This window comes from Miniopterus natalensis, chromosome 4 (assembly GCF_054644295.1).
Source record: "Miniopterus natalensis isolate mMinNat1 chromosome 4, mMinNat1.hap1, whole genome shotgun sequence".
Lineage (NCBI taxonomy): Eukaryota > Metazoa > Chordata > Mammalia > Chiroptera > Miniopteridae > Miniopterus > Miniopterus natalensis.
In genome coordinates this window covers 89,816,856-89,829,715 of record NC_142084.1, presented here as the reverse complement: position 1 = coordinate 89,829,715, position 12,860 = coordinate 89,816,856, and positions in this window count along the sequence as shown.

The following is a 12,860-nucleotide window of genomic DNA, read 5'->3' as shown; positions in this document are numbered from 1 at the left end:
GACTCAGGGTGGGGGAAGGGATATTTCCTAATTAGCTTGATAGGTGGGATAATCTTTAAGCATCTTACACCATAAATATGTGATGATATTTCTTATTTGTAAGAAATATTACTTAAATCAGTTTGAGGAAGAAACAGCTTTTCTTAAGATCCTGGAGACTAAGGAATCTTGGTAGACAAAGTAAACAAAACCCTTCGTAATCTACCCTGATACCTAACAATTCCTGAGTGTTCAGCATGTGCCAGGAACTGGGACCGCTGGTGTACGTGCGTTAGGTCAGTGACTCGTCACAATAGTCCTATTAGATTAGGTGGTTTGCTCCGAAGATACACAGACAGCCCTTGAGAGAAACCTCTGAAGAAATGGGCTCCGCAGTCTCCAGTCACTATGTGTGTCCCTGATCACTCCACTACACTATGAAGACGTCTCCAAGGAAAAGCCCATAAGGAAATGAAATTGGATACAATGGCACCAAAATGATATCCAGAGTATTTCCTAAAAAGTGATACTTCACATTGTCAGTATATTAATAATGTGAAGTTCCAGAGTACAGACAAAACCAATGCCTTTCATCTGATGCCTTAAACTCAAAAACGTGTGTACATTTCAAAGGACAGCTATAATCCTGAATATCAAAATAATAATCTTTATGATCCGATACTCAGATACATGTTGCTATTTAAATACACGACTGATTTATTTGTCAGTCTAGAAAATATTGATTGTAACATAACAGTTTTAGGATAATCACATTTTTTTCCTATTTTTGGAAAATTATAGACCAATTACTGCAAAATTAATATTTTCATTGACACACATTGTTTTTGGTTATTTAAAAATAATAACTAAGTTTTCTTTTTCCATAAAACGATAATAAAATCCTACAATGATGTGTTTTTAAGAATTTTATCATGAAATACCTAGCTGAAATAATATCTTAGTGTCTTTCAATTTAATTTCTGAAAATAAAAAATAAAAATGGAAAACATAAAGTCTTAGAGATATGTATAAATTATGTAAAGTTATAATTGTTTTGATTTGATGTTTTTATTATATATATTACAGTAATAAAAATGAAAAATAAGCATGATCCAAAATGTATATTTAAAAAAAAAATACAATATCTTAAAATTATAAGTCCATAAAAACTTTAATTTCATCTTTGGTTTAAAGTTTTCATGTTCATTTACATGAGCAAATTGACTTTATTATTGAAAACTACCTGATAACTTTAAACAACACTAATTGTATTTAGTTAAAACTAAAACAAACTAAAAGACCCCTCTTTTTCTGAAAAGGAAGTGTGCTTTTTATAGTAATTTGATGTTTTAGAGTTCTGGTCCTAAAGATAAACTATGTGGGTTCAACTCCAAAATTTGACATTTATTAACTGTATCATCTTGGAAAATGTGCCTAAACTAGGTTTCATAAAAATAACATTAAAATTGTACCTGCCTTGTATGACTCTTCTGAGGAATCAGTGAGCATGTGTTCATGAAAATACCACAATGCGCCTAGCAGAGCAAGCATTCAATACACATGAACTATTAATATTATTTTTTAACAGTGTAGACCAAAACACCCTTTATAAATGGCCAAATAGGCATGCTGTGGCATTACATTGGCGATGCAGTGTCCCTACAGATAGATCATGATGTCTTAGGTTCCAAGTAGCTACATCCCAGGAAATAAAATATTTGCCACTTACTTTGGCTTAACCTGAATGCTTACACTCTAAGCCTTGAATTCCTACACAGCTTTCCCAAATCTACACTGGAGCAAACAGAAATGAATTGCTTAGTTATTTTTTTTCCTATCCGTGACACTTTTTTCTCTCTGTTTTATAGCACCAAAGGTCTTACCATAAAATAGGAGAAAGTTTTCCAAAAAGTATGTAGATATTTTGGAAATATTTTTCACTGGAACTTCAGCTCAGAAGTATATTTAGTGGAAATATAAATCCTTTCTAACCTCATTCAGTCAGTTGCTTACATTGTAGGTCTCAAGATTTCAAATGGCGCTCTCTATTTATTGAGCTCAGTGAGGCAAATGTCTATTAAAACCTCAGCAAGCAACTGAGAAACTATTAAAAATCTTCCAAAGGGACGTCACTGTTAAAGTCAGTCAATAAATTAAGCGCTGGGTTAGGCAGGAGAGAGACTCATCTGTCTTTCTGAACGCTGTTAATGAAGCCTACACTTTGGTATGTTTGTTCCGGAGAAACTGCCTGTGACACATGTTTCTTAGCGACTCTTCCTCGTGTCCAGGCATTAAGTGTCTCATAGTTCATTAGAACACTGATGATGTGTAATTATCTCACGAAAGTTGTCACCAAATGGAAATTTAGAGAACAATTGTAATAGTCAGAAATTATCATTACAGACACTTTATCTGGGCATGCTACATGGCTGCTCTTATACAGACTAAAGAGCCTTCAATGGTAAACTGATGGACTGACCACTTATTTTTTTATACATTCCAAGTTGGAATGTTTTAAAGTCACACACACACACAAGCACGCACTCTTAGAAAATTGTTAAAAATGTTTCACAATATAAATTCCAAAGCCGTTTTTACCAATGATATCTGATTTTCTCCCCTCTTTGATGACAATTATGAATTATTCCAGTATCGTGTGCTACATAATAAGGCAAAACAAACTTTGGAATGGAGACTTGTTTTCAACCAAGTGAATAGTTATTATAGTCAGCATCTATATTTCCTTGTTATTTTTCAATATGAAAATCATCAAATTTTCTGGAAAACTAGTAGGTCTGTATATTTTCTAGTGTTGCTGATGTTTTTAGAGGGTGAAAAGGAATGTTCTAAGGTTTTTTGAAATATTAATTGGCCATGATGAGGCTTTAATGAATTTTACAAGAGCACCATGATGACATCAAATAACCTGTCAAAAATGAACTATGTCCTGGGATATAATCAAATGATTAAATGACAGTGGCATGCCCACTGTGTGTCACATTAAGTACTTCTTATTACAGAGATTTTCTGGATTACTTTCTACTTTCAATGGTAGCAGTATAACATTCATAAAATCAGAACATGATGAGTAAATAGAAAAGGGAAATTATAGGAAAGAGATTTGGAACTTCTTAAACACCCTACAATCTTTTCAAAATATGATCTAAACACCATTTACAGCTTATAAAAACTTACCACACTGTTTAAAAATTAACATTTTGCAAAACTGCTCATCTGTTTTCTGTGGGCCAGGTGTGAGGTATGGTGGGGATGAAGAGTATTTTTCATCCTTCTGTGGTCCTATTCCATGGAGACTGTGATCGCCATTGTCATTACATCAAAAATATAACATATTTAGGGGTAAATCTGGCAAAAGATGTGAAAGGTTTGTACACTGAAAACTACGGAACACATTGCAGAGAGAACCTAATGTAGATCTAACAGAGAGATACACTATGTTCATGGGTTGTTATATTTAATATTTTCAAGATGTCTATATTTCTCCAGAGAATCTACTGATATAATAAATCACAGAAATATATCAGGATCTTTTTGTTTTAGAAATTAAAAATCTGATTTCAAAATGCATGTATAATTGTGTAAGACCTAGAATACACAAAACAACTTTGGAAAAGAAGAACAATGTTGAAGAGCTGTCACTAACTAATTTCAAATTTGTTTTAACGCTACAGTGAGAAAGATAGTATAGCATTGGCATCAGGACAGAAGAACAGGTCAATGAACAGAACAGACTCCAGAATTAGACCACTTGACTCACTACCTGCCTGCCTTTGGTGTGTCTGTCTGTTTATAGCTACATCCATATCTTTATCTATTTGATCTATCCTATCCCTATCAAGAGAGATAGTAGGTAGCCTTTTCAACAAGTAGTGCCAGGATAATTGGATAACTGTATGGCAACATATGAACTTCAATCCCTACTGCATGCTACCTATAGAAATTAACTCAAAACTGAACACAGTAAACTTTATCATGTAAAACCTAAACCTATAAAACTTCTATAATAATATATTAAAAATATATAAACATGAATATATAAGAGAAAAACTTTGTTACTTTGGATTAGGCAAATATGTCCCAAATATAATAATCTAGAACAATCCATTAAACAACAAATTAATTAATTAGACTTTATCTTTTGATTCACCATTGTTGGGGGCGATAGCTAAGGAATTAAAATAAGATAAAGAAAGAAAAGGAATCAGTTTGGAAAGGATGTCATTATTTGTCTATGACTTCATTGTTCTTGTAGAGAATCCTAGGCAATCTATAAAATAGAAGCAGCTGGCACCTGAATTTAGCAAGATTGCAGAATATAAATTTAGTAAACAAGACCTAGTGCATTTTATATACAAGTAGCAACATTTTGGAAAATTAAAAATTTAAAAGGTGGTATTTACAAAAGCCAATAAATAAATTGAGGAATAATAAAAAAAAAAATCACAAAAGGCAGGCAAGACCACTATAATTGAAACTGTAAAACATTCCTGAGAGTTGTTAAAGATTTAAATGAACAGACAGAACTCTTTCATGAAGGAGAACACTCAATGGTGTTAAGATGTAATCCATTTCCAAAATGATCTGTAGGCCCAATGCAACTCTAACCCAAATCCCTTCTGGATGAATGTATGAATGGATTGATTGATTGGACTGATGGATTGAATTGAATCAACAATTTTATTCAAAAATTTATATGCAACTACAAAGAACCTAGATGATCAAAAGTAACCTTAGAAAGAGCAGCATTGGAGGATTGACATTACCTGGTTTTGACACTTCTTATAAAGCTACGGAAATCAGGACAATGGGATATTGGCATAATATTTTAATGCAAATTTACTTTTTAGTTGAATATTTATTATTTTACATGCAAAGCATATTAAAGAGTATCAGAGTGACTACTCTACAATGAAAACCTATGCAATGGGAATTGTGAAAGGTGTCTACACAATACTAATGTGATCAATAAATTATCCAGATGTTTTTCCACAAATATTTGGGTTACCTAAAATAGCTGATTTTTTCAACAGTAAATTTTAGCTTTCATATGATCTTTGCTGGTAGCAACAGCCATCTGATACTTAAACTTACAAGGAAAACATAATAAAAATCCCTGGATAGCATAGCCAAATCTTTCAAGAAAAAAATTCACAAATAAAAGTAATATACACATATTAGGTATCCAGAGGGAGAAACAAAACAAAACACGCATGTAGTTAATATCCATCGAGTGGCCATCACTACCAAAGCCACTGTCCATATGTCAACTGTCTATTTGACTTACATCCCTAAAACAAACCAGTAATCAACAAAGAAAAACAAACTTAAAATGTTGTTTGAATATATCAACAGTTTCGTGTATCTGACATACATTGAAGTCTTTTTACTTCATTACTACTATAAATTCCTTTAAAATGTTCTTACCATAATAAATAATTTTCTAAAAGAAATAGGATATATTTCTCAATATGCAAAAGGTTTTTAACTCCAACTTTCAGCAAATACTGCAACAAATTAAATAATCCCTGTTAACCAGACCTAAAAAACAATGGCTGAATTATAAATATGAAGAATACTTTTGAATGAACCATGCAAATTAGATTGATTAATGCTACTTAAGATTAAAGTTTTTTAAAAATGGACATGGACCAGCCCTTACGTCTAGCAGGGCACAATCCTTGTAGTGTGTCAGTAGCACAAAGTGCAATCTTAAGTAGCATGCATGTTAACAAATCTATTCATGACACCTAACGAAAGGTTGGAAAACAGAACCTCCCAGCCATCTGATTTTTTGTCAAAGTTGCCAGGGCCTCTTAGAGAAATGTCTTATTCCAGCTCCAAGTCAGGCAGGAAAAGTGAACCTTGGAACCTGACTGGAACCATAGCAATGCATGGAATAATTCTTTAGTTCATAGAATTAAAGAGAGAAAAATAACAGAAAAATAAATTTATCTGTCACCATTGGAAGGAAATACTACATGGTCTTTACTATGAAAAATTATGACAAAGGGGGAAGAAGGAGGTCTTTCCTTCTGTCTGTTGAAGAGGTTTATTTTCCTCTGAGTTAAGAAATTTAAGTTAGAAAATCCAATTGATGCGCCCAGTAAAAATTTTGCTCCAAGCAAGTATGGTTAATAAAAGTTAAAAGCATTACTTGTTGCCAAATATTAGCCAAACAGGTCATTCTGAAGAGGAGGAGGTACCCGGACATTTCTGATCGTTGCCCCCTGAGCTGAGTGATCAATGCTATTGTGATACCCTGCAAGAAAACTCGACATCACAAGCAAACCAATGTGGGCTAACACGGAGGCCACAGCATCCAGCCTGAAGGATGCTTGTCTGAAAGAGTTAACCTTAATCTATACAAAAGAGCTCTTAGGAAACTTTGAATGTAAACAAGATTTCAGATAATATTAATGATTTTCAAGTCATATTACTATTTTGGTATAAGAATACTCTTGCACTTACATTTAAAAAATAAGCTTTTAAGAAATCCATGGTGGAGTATTTATCAGGGAAAGTCTATTATGATTGTGACTTAATGTCAGTGGTTTAGGAAAAAAACATAAACAAATTACAGCTAGATGGATACATAAAGGAAATATGGCAAAATAACTATTGAGTCTAGCTGGCGGGTAGGTAGATGTTTATTATTCTATTCTTTAAATTTTTCTGTAAAGTCAAAAGTTTTCACAATAAAAATTTTCAGGAAATTTTTTTTTAATGAGTTTTTATTGTTTTCAGGGAGAGGAAGGGAGAGAGAGAAACATCAATGATGAGAGAGTCATTGATTGGCTGCCTCCTGCATGCCCCCTAATGGGGATCGAACCCTCAACCCTGGCATGTGCCCTGATCCAGACAATGCTCAACCGCTGAGCCATGCTGGCCAGGCAGGAAAATTTTTATTGATATAGTATAGTCATTTTAAAAGAAATGTTTGCATCAATAAAAATCCCCTTTCCCCCTAGCCTTTTGGGCTAGTGGTCCAAGCCAGGATTCCACAATTTTCCCTAATTACATGCCTCAAAATTACAGAATGTTGATGAATGGTATACTGAAGAATTGGCTTTTTCTATTCTAAAGAATTCCCAATACCCCAAAGAGAAGAAATTCTTAAGCACGGAGCAGGAAGAAGGCAACATGGAGGTGAGAAAAGACTGTGGACTTTGCAGATTAAGTGGGGTTAAAATCTTTGTCTTACCATTTTTCTAGCAAACAAAGTCTCTGAGACCTTACATCCCTCATCTGCAAAATTGCTATGACAATATGCAACCCACAGATCGGCTGTGAGAATTAAGTGATGAATTAAAGCATGTAAATGGTATATTGTAGGACCAATCTAGCACATAACCAATGATCTGAGTAAAAAAGACTTTAAGATGCATTGCTAAAATGGAAGACAGTTAATGTGAGACAGACTGTGCCATTAGTAATAGAAATGGTTTATAGTTACAGCTCAGAGACTCTGTGATGAATGGATGCAGAGTGTGGGAAAAAGACTAGCACAGCCATTGCTCTGATAAAGAGCAATGAAACTTAAGCAATCATGGCCTGCTAATGTAAGCTATTAGGGGAACAGCGGGGGGCTAGAATTTGTTCACTGTAAGGGAATGTAATATTTATCAGTGCTCATTAGACTGTGTGTATTATATGGCTTTGCTCTTGCTGAAAATGGTCATTACACTAAAAATTAAAGTCCAAAAAGCAAATATGCTTTGTAGCTAGATTGCCAGATAAATTTGTCTGAACAGCCTAAGGAGGCTCCTTACTAAACTACACAGGGTAGGTCATTTTGTTGGAGATTTTATGTGGAAAAGAAATAATTCATGTCCAAAGGAAAAAAAAAATCTTAGGTAAAGGAAACCTAAGGAATACTGAATGACAGGCCAATTTCCTCTCCATTTCTATATTAACCATCTATGAAATGGACAGGTTGGATCAGGCTTATTTCAAAAAGCCTTAGGACTCTAGCGTGCCTGAGGTCTATGAGGCTACCTCTCTTATCCAATAACAACTTCATTATCATTATTATCATATCTGACCGTACATGTCTTATTATTTTCTACCTTTTATCACTCTGCTCAAGCCATAATTTCCTCTGGATGTTCCTCCAAATTCTAGGACCACTCCCACCGAAGGAATCTGTACTTGCTGTTCCTTCTACCTGCAAGGCTCCTTGTTAAATTAAAACAGGTGATAGCTCCATACAATAAAAAGGAGATGGGCAAATTTAAAAATTCTACCGAGGAAAATACATCAAGAAATGCTGATGAGATGTCCCTCTGACAAGCAAGGGGTAGTCTCTAGAAATGAACTAACTTCCTCCTTGATGTGATGAAAAATTGGATGAAGGGTAAGACAATTAGGAGATCAAGGAATCCTGTCTAAGACTTCAGTGGCAAATGGGTGATAATTCAGGCAACGGCAAGAACATTATTTTGAAGGGCTAATTATAGTCACATTTTTGAAAGCTACATTGTAGAAAGGAAGGATCTGGGTAAAATCCTCAAAAGCCGGAAACAGTCACAGTTTAAACCTCAACTGTCCTCTTACCTGTTAGTTTCAGAATTAAAACACCCCATTAGGTATTAACAACTTGGGATTCCTTTTCAGTTCAAAAGTACAAGTCTTCACATTATCAAGAGAAGAAAAGTCACGTGCACACACATATACTTGCTCCATAAGCCATTAAGGTACTAAGTTATTGCATATACTGTTTCTACCAGCAAGCTGGCCTTCTAGCTCTCTCTATATAAACAAAGATTCACTCCTCAGACCCTATTGCCCGACTGACTCCATTCAGTCCTGTGACGAAGTGAACCAGAGAAAAGGTAAATCTTTGGCAACTTGCTTAGATATAACATTGCCAACCACTTTATATTTATCAGTGTTCTTCCATTCATTGAAATCTGGAAACTTTCTTTTTTCTTTCAGGAAATAAGAAAATATGGAAGGCAAAGATGTTGCTTGGCCTTTACAAGGCTAGTAGTTAAAACCTTGGGGGAAGTCCTGGCTGGATAGCTCGGTGGGTTAGAGCATTGTTCCCATACGCCAAGGTTTCAGGTTCAATCTCAGATGGGACACATACAAGAAGCAGCCCATTAATACATAAATAAGAGGAGCAACAACCCTCCCCTCCCTCTCCCTCCCTCTCTGTCTCTCTCCCTTCCTCTATCTCTCTAAAAAATAAAAATAATAATAAAACAGTCCTCAGGGCAATTTTCCAGTTGGTTTTCAGGTGTTTTATAGAACTAGGAACCAGATGATAAATTAGGGTTTAGGGTCTCTCTCTCTAACCTCTTGTAAGCTGTTGTAGAAATGTGTCATTCTGATACTTAATATCACATTTGCTCAAAATATTAAGCATTCTGACATAAATTTATGCCTCTATAGAGCATTTCACCAAAGAATTGGAATATATGTTCTTCCTAATTGTTGTTTTAAATTATATTTTAACTGGTATTTGGCTGAATTGCTCTTTTTTTAGGGGGAGAAGATAAAGATATCTTATGAATATTTATATGCAAATGTTAATTCAAAACTACGTGAATTATAAGATTGAATTAAAATAAAGTAATTTAGTCTGAAATACAGTATCATCAATTATATATTGAGCAGTATGGTCCTGTCTATAGGGCCAGCCGTCAAGGCAGATGTCAAATTCTGGTGTGAGAAATCCAGTTTAGCTGTTCAAGTCATTTTCTTACCTAGCAAAAGTCAAAAACATGCTTTAATTAAAAAAGTTACAAAATTTAGAGATGGAAAAGACCTTGTAGATCGTCTAATCCAATACCATTATTTTAGAGAATGGGAAACAACGACCTCCAATGAGTCAGAACTTCATCTTCTGCAAAGTATGGTTTTCATGTTAATTTACCAGTAGCTAGTATTGATATTTATAAGATTTCAAATACCTGATTTGACCGATTTTCCTATATTTGACTACCTACATGAACTAACTGGTAGTCAATATTCAAATGAATCAAGAAAAACAACAACAATATTTCAACAATTATTCTCTCCTTTAAAAGAGATCTTGCAGAAAATGTTCATTAGAGCTCAAATTATCTTTTTTGGCTCCCAGATTTATCAGCCTCACCAGTAAATGATGACTTCCCACTCCATTTAACCTGCCTCGAAATGGGCCAAAGGTAGGGGGAAAAGGGCGTCTGAACAATACGTGACTCCATCAACAGCAACTGCATGTCCAGGGGAAGCCATGGGCGCATAATTACTCTCTAAACCAAATTAACATCTAATTTTAGAAGGGAAAAAAGAAAGAAAAATAATACGAGCTGAGCCAAGGCTCTTGAAGGGGAATGAGAAAACAACAACTGTCCTTTCCCACTGAACCCGGTTTGGTTTCTCGCCCTATTCGCTGGCAGCATCTTCGGAGTTCGTCTTCTTTGCGTGTGCGTATTACTTTATTTCCAGTCATTGTCAGCAGTCTTATCGTTCTTCTAACAATAGAAATCTCAGGAGAACATTTTCTCTAATCCTGCTCCCAACTGTTAGCTCAGTTTGTTTATCTACTTTCTTGACTCGCAGCCCAAACCTTCTGTATCAGTTTTGTTCCCAACGAGGGGAGCAGGAAGGAGACTCGTATGGCACGGTTAGAGCCATTTGTTATTGTGGCAGCGAGGGATCTGTAACACCAGCGCAGACTGTCACAGTGTCCTGCGACGGGAGAAATGGGAGTGAGACCCACAGGAGACCCGCAGTTTGTGTTCTAAATACCCGGGCGCGCCGCGCTTTTACACCCGTGATGGAAATGAAGGTGAAAGGGGTCTAGGAAATGAGAGGTAGGAGACCAACACTTAGCCTCCCTCTTGTTATAAATTATAAGCTTACGGAGGGCAGGAGAGTGAGTCGGCAGCTTCCTGTCCTTGGCCGCCTGGACAGGTGCCTGGCCCCAGCTCAGCGCCCTGCCCAGGCCTGGTCGCCAGGGGCACAGGGCAGCCCTCCGGCGGGGCCGCGGCCTGAGCTGCTCCGTGGGGTCAGCGCCGAACGCAGCATCGCTCGGCTTCGTTAAACAGAACACGAGAAACTGCCCTCTGCTCTCTCTGCTGAAACCGAAACTCCTGGTTTCCGAAACATTTCTTCATAGGATTCATTTCAAAGTGGGATTTGCTTTGCTTGGTGGTAATTAGTTTTAAAGCAGAAATAACTTCCTTTATCCAACGTTTTTCTTGTTCTTTGTTAGTTTTTAAAAAGTTATATACCACATTGTGAGAAAGTGAGAAAATAATTTTTTGGCACACGGATCAGCTTTTTTAATACAAACACAAAGATGATTTTAATATATTCCAGTGGGTTTTTTTTCATATCTGTTTTGCATATTTATAAGCATGAAGGACTTAGAATATTATCCTCTATTTCCACATAATATTACACAATAAGCATTTTCCATGTTGCCTCACAGTCCTTATTAATGGCTGAAATGGTCCAACCATCTAGAGGACTTACCCAAATTTTCTAGTCTACTTCATGCTGTTGGAAATGTAGATGGTTCCCAACTTTTTACTATTCAAAAGATGGTTCCATAAGCAGGTTTATGCAATATTTGTCTTTATTAAACACGACTTAGCTTTTTATAGCTAATGAGATTTTGCATAAATATGAAGTAGTTACAAATTCAATATTAAATATAAAATAGTCACTAATTGTCACCTCTCAGGTCATCTCCTTGGAGCACTCCAGCCCCTTTCCTTAGTCTAACTTTTCTTTAAATCTAACATTTTCTCTCTGTCTCAACCTAACCTATCACTGCTTTAGGGAGTCCACTCCCGAGTCCCCACACTTTAGGTGGCTCCCACAGTCTTGTGCTTTCACAGTACTTCCCTTTGGTGTGACTCGAAGTTGCGTGTTGAATATCAATCTTCTATAATAGAATCTAAGAAGTATGGACACTGGGAAGAAAACTGCCTTGTTCACCATAGGGATCCAAGTAGCTGCAAGAGTGGCTTTCTGGTGCCTGGTACGTATTTACTAAATTGCTGAAAGTTTTATTTTGAGAATAGTATCAAGAAGAAGATAAAAGCATGCATACTTGGATAAGTGACAGGAGTCCTACACAATCAAAAGGACTTTCTTGGAGTATTTTAATTCCAACAGCTGCTTTTGACGTGAGAGACTTAATTAAAACTCAGATAGATTTAATAAAAATAGCTGCAGCCTCCATATAAACAGCTCTCTGCACTCAAATCAGCGAGTTACTAAAACAGAGACGCCCATCTATTTTTCTTAGATAGCTCACTGAAGGAGATTTCTTTCGTTCATAGAACCTTTATCAGATTGATTTTGGTTTCCCTACGCGGATTCAAGTGCATTTTAGAAGGACCATTTCAGGTCTATTTTAGCATTTTCTCAGGCAGGATTAAGCGTCCACATCGTTGCTATAGAAGCAGATAAAGTCGGTAATGAAAAGGAAACATTTTAGATAAATTCAAATTAAGAAGAATATCACGTGCCTGCATTTTAGAGAGAACAGGAGTGTTGCTTTAAATGAACTGGCTTTTAGATATGAGGAGTCAAAATAATAACAACACATGAAAATCCACGCAAGGTTCCCAGCACCCTGTGCCTGTGATTTTCAAGTGAAGTTGCCTAGAACTGCAGGGTTATCTGTGGGCAGCCGCAGCACGTAAGAGAAAGTCAGAGTGAGCTGGGCTATGTATCCATCCTAGGATAGTTTCATCTGTTCTTTTATAATGAAACTTAAATATAAAGTTTTTTCCTGATAAAGAGTTTCTGCCACTAACATAAATTTTTTTCTCTAAAGGGTTTGATGCTAACAAAATATCTGACTAAATATTTAACCTCATTATGTATTCCTAAAATGTTTATAAATATAAACTAGG